Below are 15,177 nucleotides of genomic sequence, written 5' to 3' on the forward strand. Positions count from 1 at the left end.
CCGTGGGGGTGCTGCTGGAGTCGAACACGGTCGCGGGTGACCGGAGACGGCGGGAGGACGCGATGATCGACAGAGGCACTCGGGTCCGTGAAGCAGAGGAAGATGACGAAGATGGCGTCGAGGAACTTGGCGTTCCGTGGTGATGAAGAGGAAGAAGACGACGTCGTGGAAGAAGATCGCGGCGCCCTTGGGCCCTTATGGCTCCTGGCCTTGCTTGAAGTCGAAGAAGACGACGAGGGGGCGACGGTGGAGCGCGCTCGGTGGTTCTCTGCTCCTCTGTTTCTTGAGGAAGAAGGAGAAAATAGAGGGAAGAAAGGGGTGGCGGCAGCGAGAGGGGGGAGAGGAAACCCTAGGGCGCGGGGCTGCGGCTTTATAGGAGGGGCGCGACGCGAGCTCGGCCGCGTTGGCCATGTGCCTCGCTCGGCTGTGCGAGTTACTGTGAGAGGGGGTGCTGCCAAGGTGGAAGAAAAAGGAGAGGAGGGAGCGGATGACATGCGGGGCCGGCCCGGTGCATGTGCGGGATTTACCAGGGGAGAGAGAGCGAGAGGTCCCGGTGGGCTGGGCTCCGGGTCGGCTAGGCTTCAGGTAAGGTTTTTCTTCCCTGTGTTGCTTTATTCTCCTGTTTACAAAATAAACATGATTTGGAGAAAAATAACACGGGCTTAGGGAAGGAATCCCGGAGATAAAAATATATCCATGGAGTCCTGGGATTATGCACTATTTGATAAAATTGCTTTGGGAGATTTTAGAGATAGAAAATTTAAACAAGTTTGAATTTGGTTCAAACTTGAGTAAATTATTAGCCCAACCAAAACAACTTTAATAGAGATGAAATTTGACAGAGAAGGTGCAGGCATGGTGAATTAGATATAGAGAAAGAATGAACATTAATGGAGGAAGGGAAAATAAATACCCCAAATAAATGGAAAAGAAGGAAGGGAAGAAGGTGATCATGCAATGCTTCGTGGGTGGAGAAGAAGATGAAGAGAAGGAGTTGCAATGCACATGATGCTCATGGCAACAACATGAATGAACAAATGCAATATGACAAGAGGTAGACATGGCAATGCAATATAACCAATGATGAACATGATGCAAGAAGCAAATTATGACAAGGCACTCAACATGATCATGGCATAAACACATCGGAATGAAATATGCAAAACAATTATGATAATGGCATAAACACATGGGAATGAAATATGCAAAACAATTATGATAATGCAACAAACATAATAAACACACGTCAACAACTAAAATAAATGGAAGGGCAACTAAAGCGTCGGTCTCGGGGCGTTACAACACTCCTCCACTAACAAGAGATCTCGTCCCGAGATCTTAGGAACGAGACGGAAGAGAAAGAGGAAGAGGTGAAACGAGAAACGCGAGAGAAGATGAACAGAGACGAGAGCACTCGGGTAGAAAGAGAAAAGGCGAATATGACGAGAATCAAAAGCTCATGGAAACAAGATAGACTCTGAAACCACTCCGGTTAGACAAGGCAGAAAAGAATAAGCACGGAAGAATTTGGACAGCACTCCGGCTGAAAATGGAAGGAAAAGAACATGAACTCCACAAGATGGGATGGCACTTGATGTGATGAACAACGCAAAGCCTCCGGAAGAATTGAAATAGACTGAAAAGAACTTAGAAGGAAGGATTGAATGGAGTTGTTGAGAAAAACCACAACGAAAGAATAAGCTTGTTGTGGACTTATAGGTAACATCTCAAGATCATAAGGTGATAACCTGCCACAAATGGAAATGATTGGATAGCTTAGGAGAACGAAGGAATGCAAAACTCCACTTCAAAAGAATACGAAGATTTAATTGCACTTCGAAAAACAAGAAGGAAAGATACTTGAGCTCCTTCGATAAGAATCTTGATGAACACTCGAGGAATGACTTAAATCATGACGAGCCACCGTGAAGAACTCCGGTAACAAAAGGATGATGATATAGAATTGAATAATGAAAATAATAAGATTAAGGCTCTACGGTGATTTAGATGGAGGTTCCGACGACATAAACGAGAAACTTGGAACTCCGGAAAGGAAAATGATGAAACACTTGGAACTAGAATTTATTCATCAAGAACAAACTCCGAAGGAAGGGATTACTCACTTGGATGAAATAAGAATAAGATTTGTTGTATGCTTATCCTTCATCAGATTAAATTGATGAGAAGCAATGGATTTTGCATACTACTTATTCTTCTTGAAAAGGATTAAGGGGGGGTATAGCTCAAAACTTGAGAAAGTCTTCATGAACCACCGGTAGGATTGAAAAGATCGAATGAATTAAAATGATAATCAAGGAAAAAGAATCTTGAATGAACCACCGTTAGAAATGAAAATGAACGAAGAAAAGAGAAAGAATCGCCGGGAAGAATTAGAAGAACAAATAAGCTCGAGGGGATTTAGATACAAAAGAACAAAGAGATCATGAGCTGATTAAAGAACACTTGAATGAAGCACCGGGATAAGTAGAGAACAATAGCCGAAATGTGAGGACGGAGAATTCTTCTGGAACGATGGCCTCCGGTGAAAAGAAATGAAAAAACAACTCCTGACATGCTCCGGATGGATGAAAAGAATAACTGATAAATGGAATAATTTGAGAGGATAACATGAAGCTAGAACCACGAAACTTCGAGAGAACAAACAAGATTTAGAGGAAAAACTCTTCTTCGATCTTCAAATAATGACGAGAAACACCACCAAAATTACTGAGATACTCCGGGAGAATGAAAAGCAGAGAGGTTGAGGCAACCATGAAAATGATTTGAAATTGATCTTGAAAAAGATCTGACTAATGAAATCCATTCTTACGTCACACTTGAAAAGAATTGAGAATAGCTTCGGGAAATTAGAAGAGTCAGGTAAGATCCTGGGAAAAGACCTATGGGTTAAGTCCCACTAAGGAGAAAAAAACACCGTTGGAAAGGAATGTAGAACAGATAAATGACGCACCGGAACAATTGAAATATTTGAATGAGGTGACAACCTCGACTTAAGGAACATAGACAAATCTCCTGAGATGTCTCGAACTCCGGAATGATTGAATTACGAGAGGCAAACGAGTAAGGAGAACACTTGATCTGAGGAAAAGAATATAATCACCACCGAAAAACTAGAATTGAGTGCACCGGAAAAGAAAAAGAGATGAAGAATGCCGAACGAGGCGAGAATTCACCGGTTGAAATAATTGAGGGAAGATTGAAGAACCTCCTTACGAATGAAAATTGATGCTCGAAAAGACTCAAGCTCCGGGAAGAAAAGGGGTGGGAGGGCGGGAAAAACAAAGGCAACTTGGAAGGGGGAACCGACGAATATCTTGAAGAGAAAACACCGGTTGAAATCATTGAGGAAAGAAAGCAAAGACTTCGCACGAGTAGGGTGGATACTCGATTACAGACTCCGGATTCGAGAAGAAGAAGGGAGGGCAGGTGGGAAAAACAAGGACAACTTCGGACAGGGAAACAACATCGATCGAAAAGAGCTAAGGATTGATCTCCCAAAGACAAAGAGGTTCGAGTCGACTTGGAGAGATGCACCGGATAAAAGAGCTGGACAACTCACGAAACTAACCACGTGATCCTAAAGAAAAATTTGAACAGGAAGAGGAGTAATTCAAAACACCTATGTCAAGATTCCTTACCAGAGCGACGAAGGGGCAGAGGAGTAAAAAGAATTCCTACTCTCCAATATAACTAGACTCCGAAAATAGTTTTCTTCTAGACTCAACAACGGCCAAACTACACGATCAATCAAGGGGGATCCTAGGGTCGGTCGAGGCTCTGATACCAACTTGTCACGCCCAATATGCGATACTATCCTAAAGAGACTCGAAGGTCCCACCAAGGATAGAACCGCATATTGATACGCTTTTGCAAGGTGGATATCATTACATCAACATTACATAATAGATGGGGATACATACAAAAGGCATACAATGCCACACGAATACAACATCATCTTACATAAGAGCACCATCCGACTACGTATGAAACACAAACAGAAACTCAAACGACATCCACCCTGCTAGCCCAGGCTGCCGTCCTGGAACCTATCCCCTGATCGAAGAAGAAGCAGAAGAAGAACTCCAAAACAAGCAAACATCGCTCTCGCGTCATGATCATCTCATAACATGTACCTGCAACTGTTGTTGTAGTAATCTGTGAGCCACGAGGACTCAGCAATCCCATTACCATGGGTATCAAGACTAGCAAAGCTTAATGGGAAAGGAAGGGGTAAAGTGGTGAGGTTGCAGCAACGGCTAAGCAAGTATGGTGGCTAACATAGGCAGATGAGAGCGAGAAGAGAAGCAAAGGAACGGTCGTCAACTAGTAATGATCAAGAGGTGATCCTGAACTCCTACTAACGTCAATCATAACCCAAAGACCGTGTTCACTTCCCGGACTCCGCCGAGAAGAGACCATCACGGCTACACACGCGGTTGATGCGTTTTAATTCGGATCTGGTGTCAAGTTATCTACAACCGGACATTAACAAATTCCCATCTGCCACATAACCGCGGGCACGGCTTTTGAAAGATAATACCCTGCAGGGGTGTCCCAACTTTGCCCATGATAAGCTCTCGCGATCAACGAAGGATATTCCTTCTCCAAGGAAGACCCGACCAGTCTCGGAATCCCGGTTTACAAGACATTTCGACAATGGTAAAACAAGACCAGCAAAGCCGCCCGATGCGCCGACATCCCGATAGGAGCTGCACATATCTCGTTCTCAGGGCAACACCGGGTGAGCACTCCGTACAACTAAAACCAGACCTCAAGTTTCCCTGAGGGGGCGCTGCAAAGGACTCTAGTTCGGACCAACACTTAGACAAGCATTGGCCCGGGGGGGGGGGGCTATAATAAAGATGACCCTCGAGAGAGCGACTCCCAAGGGAAAAGTAGGTGGTGGTGAGGCAAATGGTAAAACCAAGGTTGGTCCTTGCTGGAGGAGTTTTATTCAAAGAGAACTGTCAAGGGGGTCCCATAAATCACCCGACCGCGTAAGGAACGCAAAATCCAGGAACATAACACCGGTATGACAGAAACTAGGGCGGCAAGAGTGGAACAAAACACCAGGCATAAGGCCGAGCCTTCCACCCTTTACCAAATATATAGATGCATTAATAATATAAGAGATATTGTGATATCCCAACCAAAATCCTGTCCACCATGGAGAAATCTTCAACTTCACCTGCAACTAGCAACGCTATAAGAGGGCTGAGCAAAGCGGTAACATAGCCAAGCAACGGTTTGCTAGGAAGGGTGTCAAAGGTTAGAGGTTCATGGCAATTTGGGAGGCTTGAAGAGAAAATGATAGGTAACGCAGCATAGCGATAGAGCGAAGCAACTAGCGTAGCAATCATAGTAGTGAGATCCAGGGTAGCGGTCATCTTGCCTGAAATCCCGCTAGGAAGAAGAACGAGTCCATGAAGAAGACGAACGGGAGTAGTCGAACGAATCCTCACAATCGCAACATTACCGGAACTAAGAAGCAACATTGGAAAGAAACAAACAACATGGTAAACACACAAGGATAATCATGGCATGATGCACAAACAAGTATGATGCATGTCCGGTTTAATGAGGCATGGCATGGCAAAGTGCAACAAACAACACTACAAATTAAGTGGAGCTCAATATGCAACGAGTTGCATATTGACGGAACACCACATCAATTATTTAGTTCTCTCTTGTTTATGCACCCAACAATATTAAATGTTGTTAAACATGGCAAGAGGTGAAGCGTAATAAAACTATCTATCTAGGCAAGTTTAAATGAGGCCGGAACAACAAACAACAATTCCAGAAAATCCTCATGTCCATATTTCAAATTTGCTCCTATTCTACCTAAACCATATTTTAGAGTTGTTAAACAGCAAAAGCAAGTGCACCAAGTTAAACTAGGCATTTTCCACCCCATTTACATATAAAGTTTATTTAAAACGGCGCTACGGTTATTTAGTTATGGAACAAAGCATTTTAGCATGGCATTTAAGCAAATTTAAACAAACAGTATTTTAAGCATTTTAACCATGGATGAAAGTGGCATAATGTGAAACTAGATGAAATCCTAAGCATTTTACATATATGACATGGTCTATTTGGATGCATGGATATTTAGCTATGCACAATTCAAAATGATGGCATTACTGTAAATATGCATGCACTGGGAAAATGCTAAAACCACACAGCAGGAAAAAAATACATACGCGGGCCAGAAGCAACATAGTGTAACGGCCCAGGAGGAGATTTGGCCCAGCGGCTGAGTGTGTGTGCAGAAAAATAAAAGGAAACAAAGCAAAAACTGGGGCTGCTGGGACTCGAACCCCAGACCCCTCGAATGAATAATGGCGGCGCTAGCCACTGGGCTAGCTGTGTGTTTGTGCTAGAGGGGATCGGCAGCTCTCATGTGGCCGGGGAAAGAACAGCAGTTCAAAAACAAAACAAAGAGTTGTTAAACAGCAAAAGCAAGTGCACCAAGTTAAACTAGGCATTTTTCCACCCCATTTACATATAAAGTTTATTCAAAACGGAGCTACGGTTATTTAGTTATGGAACAAAGCATTTTAGCATGGCATTTAAGCAAATTTAAACAAACAGTATTTTAAGCATTTTAAACATGGATGAAAGTGGCATAATGTGAAACTAGATGAAATCCTAAGCATTTTACATATATGACATGTTCTATTTCGTTGCATGGATATTTAGCTATGCACAATTCAAAATGATGGCATTACTGTAAATATGCATGCACTTGGAAAATGCTAAAACCACACAGCAGGAAAAAAATACATACGCGGGCCAGAAGCAACATAGTGCAGCAGCCCAGGAGGAGATTTGGCCCAGCGGCTGAGTGTGTGTGCAGAAAAATAAAAGGAAACAGAGCAAAAACTGGGGCTGCTGGGACTCGAACCCCAGACCCCTCGAATGAATAATGGCGCCGCTAGCCACTGGGCTAGCTGTGTGTTTGTGCTAGAGGGGATCGGCAGCTCTCCTGTGGCCGGGGAAAGAACAACAGTTCAAAAACAAAACAAAGAGTTGTTAAACAGCAAAAGCAAGTGCACCAAGTTAAACTAGGCATTTTTCCACCCCATTTACATATAAAGTTTATTTAAAACGGAGCTACGATTATTTAGTTATGGAACAAAGCATTTTAGCATGGCATTTAAGCAAATTTAAACAAACAATATTTTAAGCATTTTAAACATGGATGAAAGTGGCATAATGTGAAACTAGATGAAATCCTAAGCATTTTACATATATGACATGGTCTATTTGGATGCATGGATATTTAGCTATGCACAATTCAAAATGATGGCATTACTGTAAATATGCATGCACTGGGAAAATGCTAAAACCACACAGCAGGAAAAAAATACATACGCGGGCGAGAAGCAACATAGTGCAGCGGCCCAGGAGTAGATTTGGCCCAGCGGCTGAGTGTGTGTGCAGAAAAATAAAAGGAAACAGAGCAAAAACTGGGGCTGCTGGGACTCGAACCCCAGACCCCTCGAATGAATAATGGCGGCGCTAGCCACTGGGCTAGCTGTGTGTTTGTGCTAGTGGGGATCGGCAGCTCTCCTGTGGCCGGGGAAAGAACAGCAGTTCAAAAACAAAACAAAGAAAAAAGGGTACCACCTGGGATTTGAACCCCAGATCCCCTGGATATGTCCGAGGTGCGCTAACCACTGCGCTGCTGCAGTTCTAGTGTTCGAAGAGGGATTCAGACTTAGATGAACTGCATAAGGACGGGGCTTTCTCCTACATGTTGGACGACTGCTTCTCGTCGGCGATAAGAACAAGCAACGGCGACTACTGCGGCTACCAAGCGTCGGCGGGGGTGCGAAAAAGGCTTGCGGTGGGATGTGCGCATGTGTGGGTGCAGCAAGGGGCGGCCGTGTGGATGCAAAGACTCGAGCACGAGCTCGCGCTCGACTCGGGCGGGGCCATGGAGAGAGACGGCGACAAGCGCTAGGTGGGTAAGGGGAGGCTTGAGGGCAAGCTGCGGTGCTGCGGTGCGGCGGGTGGCGTGTGTGGATCAACTAGCAGAGCAACGACATGAACACAAGCACGAACTCGAGGCCATCCATGGCGGATATGGAATAGGTGGGCTCGGGAAGCTGACTACGGCGACAGAATTGAACTGGAGAGAGTGTTGGGGAGGAGCGGGGCTTCACCGTGGGGGTGCTGCTGGAGTCGAACACGGTCGCGGGTGACCGGAGACGGCGGGAAGACGCGATGATCGACGGAGGCGCTCGGGTCCGTGAAGCAGAGGAAGATGACGAAGATGGCGTCGAGGAACTTGGTGTTCCGCGACGATGAAGAGGAAGAAGACGACGTCGTGGAAGAAGATCGTGGCGCCCTTGGGCCCTTCTGGCTCCTGGCCTTGCTTGAAGTCGAAGAAGACGACAAGGGGGCGATGGTGGAGCGTGCTCGGTGGTTCTCTGCTCCTCTGTTTCTTGAGGAAGAAGGAGAAATAGAGGGAAGAAAGGGGTGGCGGCGGCAAGAGGGGGGAGAGGAAACCCTAGGGCGCGGGGCTGCGGCTTTATAGGAGGGGCGCGACGCGAGCTCGGCCGCGTTGGCCATGTGCCTCGCTCGGCTGTGCGAGTTACTGTGAGAGGGGGTGCTGCCAAGGTGGAAGAAAAAGGAGAGGAGGGAGAGGATGACATGCGGGGCCGGCCCGGTGCATGTGTGGGATTTACCAGGGGAGAGAGAGCGAGAGGTCCCGGTGGGCTGGGCTCCGGGTCGGCTGGGCTTCAGGTAAGGTTTTTCTTCCCTGTGTTGCTTTATTCTCCTGTTTACAAAATAAACATGATTTGGAGAAAAATAACACGGGCTTAGGGAAGGAATCCCGGAGATAAAAATATATCCATGGAGTCCTGGGATTATGCACTATTTGATAAAATTGCTTTGGGAGATTTTAGAGACAGAAAATTTAAACAAGTTTGAATTTGGTTCAAACTTGAGTAAATTATTAGCCCAACCAAAACAACTTTAATAGAGATGAAATTTGACAGAGAAGGTGCAGGCATGGTGAATTAGATATAGAGAAAGAATGAACATTAATGGAGGAAGGGAAAATAAATACCCCAAATAAATGGAAAAGAAGGAAGGGAAGAAGGTGATCATGCAATGCTTCGTGGGTGGAGAAGAAGATGAAGAGAAGGAGTTGCAACGCACATGATGCTCATGGCAACAACATGAATGAACAAATGCAATATGACAAGAGGTAGACATGGCAATGCAATATAACCAATGACGAACATGATGCAAGAAGCAAATTATGACAAGGCACTCAACATGATCATGGCATAAACACATCGGAATGAAATATGCAAAACAATTATGATAATGGCATAAACACATTGGAATGAAATATGCAAAACAATTATGATAATGCAACAAACATAATAAACACACGCCAACAACTAAAATAAATGGAAGGGCAACTGAAGCGTCGGTCTCGGGGCGTTACAATCCCATCTTGGAGCCTTCGACGGTGTTCCGCCGGAGGAGGAATCGACCACGGAGGGCTTCTACATCAACATCCTTGCCCCTCCGATGAGTTGTGAGTAGTTTACCACAGACCTATGGGTCCATAGTTATTAGCTAGATGGCTTCTTCTCTCTTTTTGGGTCTCAATACAATGTTCTCCCCCTCTCTTGTGGAGATCTATTTGATGTAAACTCTTTTTGCAGTGTGTTTGTCGAGATCCGATGAATTGTGGGTTTATGATCAAGTTTATATATGAATAATATTTGAATATTCTCTGAATTCTTTTATGTGTGATTGAGTTATCTTTGCAAGTCTCCTCGAATTATCAGTTTGGTTTGGCCTACTAGATTGATCTTTCTTGCCTTGGGAAAAGTGCTTAGCTTTGGGTTCAATCTTGCGGTGTCCTTACCCATTGACAGAAAGGGTTGCAAGGCACGTATTGTATTGTTGCCATCGAGGATAACAAGATGGGGTTTATATCATATTGCTTGAGTTTATCCCTCTACATCATGTCATCTTGCTTAATGTGTTACTCTGTTCTTATGAACTTAATACTCTAGATGCAGGCAGGAGTCGGTCGATGTGTGGAGTAATAGTAGTAGATGCAGGCAGGAGTCGGTCTACTTGTTGCGGACGCGATGCCTATATACATGATCATGCCTAGATAATCTCATAATTATTCACTTTTCTATCAATTGCTCGACAATAATTTGTTCACCCACCGTAATACTTATGCTATCTTGAGAGAAGCCACTAGTGAAACCTATGGCCCCCGGGTCTATCTCATATCATATTTGCTTCCAATCTACTTTTATTTGCATCTTTACTTTTTTGCATCTATATTATAAAATACCAAAAATATATTTATCTTATCTTACTATCTTTATTAGATCTCACTTTCGCAAGTGGCCGTGAAGGGATTGACAACCCCTTTATTGCGTTGGTTGCGAGTTCTCAGTTTGTTTGTGTAGGTGCGTGGGACTTTTGAGGAGCCTCCTACTGGATTGATACCTTGGTTCTCAAAAACTGAGGGAAATACTTACGCTACTATTGCTGCATCACCCTCTCCTCTTCAAGGAAAACCAACACAAGCTCAAGACATAGCAAGAAGGATTTCTGGCGCCGTTGCCGGGGAGGTCTTCGCTCAAGTCAAGACATACCAAGTACCGATCACAAACCCATCTCCCTCGCATTTACATCATTTGCCATTTGCCTCTCGTTTTCCTCTCCCCCACTTCACCCTTGCAGTTTTATTCGCCCTCTCTTTCCCAATCTCCTCCTCTCTTTTTCGTTTGCCTTCCCGTTGCCATGGCCAAATAAAAAAGAACTAAGGGCCCTTTCCTAGGTTCTAGTACCTTGGATAACCCCTCTATCCTCTCTAAGCTCATGAATAATGACACTGTAGAAAGACCCACCGGGGTCTCCAATGAAAGCTTGAATAATTTTTATGAGGATGACTCTGGAATTTTTTGCTATTTACTTGATGAGTCTTTAAAAGATGCTTGGGATAGGTTATTAAGGATTCGGGCTAGCTATGTGCCACAATATCAAATTGAAGATTACTTAAAAAGTTTTTATGTTGGCTTGCCCGCTTCTTTTAAACAAGTTTTAGATTCTATTTTTGAAGGAAGTTTTCTTGAAAGGGATGCTATAGATACTTATGAAAAAATGAAAACCATATTTGGGCACCCTATGAATGATAAGGTTGAATCAACTACTCTCTTGTGCTTTTATCAAAATTAAATTATTAAAGAGATGAAGTCTAGTTTAGAGGCAAACTTCCGTAACATGCTTAATCTTACTTCTTCCATTAATGGCCATGTGCTTACCTTAAATAGAAGAATGAATGCTATAGAGAGGAGATCCTCCTCTCCTAGTGCCAAAGATGGCACCCGTTAGATCTATCTTTGCTTTTATGCCTAGCTAGGGGCGTGTTATTTTGTTTTTGCTCCTGTTTAGTAATAAATCTTGCATCTACCTTCTGTTTAGATGTGTCTTTATCTTTTAATTAGTGTTTGTGTCAAGTAGAACCTATAGGATAACCTATGATGATAGTTGATTTGATTCTTCTGAAAAACAGAAACTTTGCGCACACGAATATAATTTTGTTAAATCACAGGAACGTGATTTTGCGTTGATTCTTTTTATTGCTGATCAATAAACAAATTTTCCAGGACTTCCTATTTTGGTAGAATTTTTAAAGTTCCAGAAGTTTGCGTTAGTTACAGATTGCTACAGACTGTTCTGTTTTTGACAGATTCTGTTTTTCGTGTGTTGTTTGCTTATTTCAATGCATCTATGGCCAATAAAATAGTTTATAAACCATAGAGAAGTTGGAATACAGTAGGTTTAACACCAAAATAAATAAAGAATGAGTTCATTACAGTACCTTATGTGGTGGTTTTGTTTTCTTTCACTAACGGAGCTTATAAGATTTCCTGTTGAGTTTTGTGTTGTGAAGTTTTCAAGTTTTGGGTAAAGCTTTTATGGACTATGGAATAAAGGGCAGCAAGAGCCTAAGCCTGGGGATGCCCAAGGCACCCCAAGATATTCAAGGTTGCCAAAAACCTAAGCTTGGGGATGCCCCGGGAAGGCATCCCCTCTTTCATCTTCGTTCATTAGTAACTTTACTTGGAGCTATATTTTTATTCGCCACATGATATGTGTTTTGCTTGGAGCGTCGTGTATTATATTAGTCTTTGCTTTTTAGTTTACCACAATCATCCTTGCTGTACACACCTTTTGGGAGAAGCCTATTTGATTATAATTTGCTAGAATACTCTATGTGCTTCACTTATATCTTTTGAGCTTGATAGTTTTTGCTCTAGTGCTTCACTTATATCTTTTAGAGCATAGTGGTGACTTAATTTTGAAGAAATTACTAGTCTCTCATGCTTCACTTATATCTTTTTGAGAGTATTTTAGAACATCATGGTATTTGCTATGGTTATAAAAATTGGTCCTAGAATGGCAGGCATCCAAGTTGGGTATAATAAAAACTATCATAGGAAGTGAATTGGATGCTATGATCAATTTGATACTTGATAATTGTTTTGAGATATGGAGGTAGTGATATTAAAGTCATGCTAGTTGGGTGATTATGAATTTAAAGAATGCTTGTGTTGAAGTTAGCAAGTCCCGTAGCATGCACGCATGGTTAAAGTTGTGTAACAAATTTGAAACATGAAGTGTACTTGGCTTGTGCATCCTTATGAGTGGCGGTCGGGGATGAGCGATGGTATTTTCCTACCAATCTATCCCCCTAGGAGCATGCGCGTAGTACTTGATTTTTGATGACTTCTAAATTTTTGCAATAAGTATATGAGTTCTTTTGACTAATGTTGAGTCCATGGATTATACGCGCTTTTACCTTTCCGCCATTGCTAGCCTCTTCGGTACCGTGCATTGCCCTTTCTCACCTTGAGAGTTGGTGCAAACTTCACCGGTGCATCCAAATCCCGTGATACGATACGCTCTATCACACATAAACCTCCTTATATCTTCCTCAAAACAGCCACCATACCTACCTATTATGGCATTTCCATAGCCATTCCGAGATATATTGCCATGCAACTTTCCACCGTTCCGTTCATCATCATCATGACATACTTTACTTTTGTGATATTGCCATTGCATGATCATGTAGTTGACATCGTATTTGTGGCAAAGCCACCATGCATTATTTTTTCATACATGTCACTCTTGATTCATTGCACCATCCCGGTACTCCGCCGGAGGCATTCATATAGAGTCATATCTTGTTCTAGTTTCGAGTTGTAATTCATATGTTCTAATCAATAGAAGTGTGATGATCATCATTATTAGAGCATTGCCCAAAGAAAAAAAATAAGAAAGGCAAAAAAAAAGGCTCAAAATAAAAATAAGGAAAATAAAAAAAGAAAATAAAAGAAAATAAATAAAAAGGGCAATGTTACTATCCCTTTTTCCACACTTGTGCTTCAAAGTAGCACCTTGTTCTTCATGTAGTGAGTCTCATATATTGTGCTTCAAAGTAGCACCATGTTTTTCATATAGTGAGTCTCATAAGTTGTCTTTTTCATACTAGTGGGAATTTTTCATTATAGAACTTGGCTTGTATATTCCTACAATGGGCTTCCTCAAATGCCCTAGGTCTTCGTGAGCAAGCGAGTTGGATGCACACCCACTAGTTTTCTTTCTTTCAGCATTCATTTATAGCTCTAGTGCATCCGTTGCATGGCAATCCCTACTCCTCATGTTGACATAAATTGATGGGCATCTCCATAGCCCGTTGATTATCCTCGTCAATGTGAGACTTTCTCCTTTTTTGTCTTCTCCACATAATCCCCATCATTATATTCTATTCCACCCATAGTGCTATATCCATGGCTCACGCTCATGTATTGCGTGAAGGTTGAAAAAGTTTGAGATTATTTAAGTATGAAACAATTGCTTGGCTTGTCATCGGGGGTATAGAAGTTGGGAACATCTTTGTGACGAAAATGAAGCATAGCCTAACTATATGATTTTGTAGGGATGAACTTTCTTTTGCCATGTTATTTTGAGAAGACATGATTACTTTGATTAGTATGCTTGAAGTGTTACTATTTCTTTTATCAATATGAACTTTTATTTTGAATCATTTGGATCTGAAAATTCATGCCACAGTAAAGAAAATTACATTGAGAATTATGCTAGGTAGCATTCCACATCAAAATTTCTCTTTTTATCATTTAACTACTCGAGGACGAGCAGGAATTAAGCTTGGGGATGCTTGATACGTCTCCAATGTATCTATAATTTTTGATTGTTCCATGCTATTATATTACCCCTTTTGGATGTTTATGGGCTTTATTTTACACATTTATATCATTTTTGGGACTAACCTACTAACCGGAGGCCCAACCCATATTGCTGTTTTTTTTGCCTATTCCAGTATTTCGAAGAAAAGGAATATCAAACGGAGTCCAAACGGAATGAAACCTTCGGGAGCGTGATTTTTGGAACGAACGTGATCGAGAGGACTTGGAGTGCAAGTCAAGAAGCATCCGAGGCTCCCATAAGATAGGAGGGCGCCCCCCCTATAGGGCGCGCCCCCTGTCTCGTGGGCCCCTCGGGCGGCCACCGACATACTTCTTCCTCCTATATAAGCCTACGTACCCCGAAAACATCCAGGGGGCAGACGAAACACAATTTCCACCACCGTAACCTTCTGTATCCGCGAGATCCCATCTTGGAGCCTTCGCCGGTGTTCTGTCGGAGGGGGAATCGACCATGGAGGGCTTCTACATCAACATCCTTGCCCCTCCGATGAGTTGTGAGTAGTTTACCACAGACCTACGAGTCCATAGTTATTAGCTAGATGGCTTCTTCTCTCTTTTTGGATCTCAATACAATGTTCTCCCCCTCTCTTGTGGAGATCTATTTGATGTAAACTCTTTTTGAATTGTGCTATCTTGAGAGAAGCCACTAGTGAAACCTATGGCCCCCGGGTCTATCTCATATCATATTTGCTTACTTATGCTATCTTGAGAGAAGCCACCAGTGAAACCTATGGCCCCCGGGTCTATCTCATATCATATTTGCTTCCAATCTACTTTTATTTGCATCTTTACTTTTTGCATCTATATTATAAAATACCAAAAATACATTTATCTTATGTGTGATTGAGTTATCTTTGCAAGT

The sequence above is a fragment of the Triticum dicoccoides genome, chromosome 5B, assembly GCF_002162155.2.
Source record: "Triticum dicoccoides isolate Atlit2015 ecotype Zavitan chromosome 5B, WEW_v2.0, whole genome shotgun sequence".
Taxonomy (NCBI): Eukaryota; Viridiplantae; Streptophyta; class Magnoliopsida; order Poales; family Poaceae; genus Triticum; species Triticum dicoccoides.